The following is a 1,209-nucleotide window of genomic DNA, read 5'->3' as shown; positions in this document are numbered from 1 at the left end:
TTTTTTTTTTTTGAGGGGGGTGGTTTTTTTTTTTTTTTTTTTAAAAAAAAATGTTTTTTTTTTTTTTTTCTTTTTTTTTTTTTTTTTTTTTTTTTTTTTTTTTTCCCTTTTTTTAAAAAAAGGAAAAAAAACAACTCATTATTTGTTATTGTATGTGCCTGAATACATACGCTTGATTACCTCTGTGTGTGCTCATATGGAAGAGAGGCAGAGTGAGTGAGACCACCGTTTGTTGTACATGTACAATAAAATGAGATGTAAATATCTTACCTCACATTCATGAACTTTTGATAATAACTGTAAAAAAAATGAACAGAGTACATCTATTTGGGATAAATCTTTGATTAGTCAACATCCCTTCAACAAAAGTGCTTTTGTAACGACTTCAGGCCAGGAATTGTGCAATGATTTATTATTACACTTAGTGCACATATTTAATGAGTGAAGGTCTGTGTTTTCATTTTGTTCTTGATTTGATCTTTAAAAAAAAAGGATGTTTTTCTCAAAGAAAAAAAAAAGTTCAGGACCTTCATTTATTGGTAAACAGAAAGCACAATCGACATTTTTACAGAGCAGTTCTATTTTCCCCTCTTTGTCTTAAAAAAGAGAAAAGTCTTTGTTTTTTTGTGTGTGTGTGTTTTGCTGCAGAGGATCGAACTTCATCCCTGAGCTGTACAGATTGTGAAAAGTGTACATACAAGAAAACTCTAGTTCATCCTTGCATTCTTTTGTATGGAGAGATATTACTTGTGTGAAGAGAGTATTTCAGATTTGATTGAATATTTAGTAATATTGAAAACGAGATTAAACACAGTCAATGTGAAAATAAGTGCTGAGAAATATTATTCTTCTGTCTCTTTGGAATAAAGGTGTTGAGTATTAATAAAAAATAAGAAATCTCAACTGAGTCGCCTTTTCATTGTCTGATGCTGTTAATCCTGTTTTGATCATGTGTAATATTGTTAAAACCTTCATATAACTTGTAAATTGCAAACAAATAAAATGTTATTTGTACCATTTTTCATACTGTGAAACTGTGAAATGAAATGTTTGTGGTTTTGTAAAATTATATATATATATATATATATATATATATATATATATATATTTTTTTTTTTTTTTTTTTTTTTTTTTTTTTTTTAAAAAAAAAAATTTAAAAATTTTTTGATTTCCTTTACATTTTTGGGGGATTTTTTTTAAAATTATACA

This window comes from Poecilia latipinna, unplaced genomic scaffold, assembly GCF_001443285.1.
Source record: "Poecilia latipinna isolate Pla-1442-1.1 unplaced genomic scaffold, P_latipinna-1.0 Scaffold505, whole genome shotgun sequence".
NCBI classification, from domain to species: domain Eukaryota; kingdom Metazoa; phylum Chordata; class Actinopteri; order Cyprinodontiformes; family Poeciliidae; genus Poecilia; species Poecilia latipinna.
The sequence above is the reverse complement of the archived record's forward strand: the minus strand, read 5'-3'. Positions refer to the sequence as shown.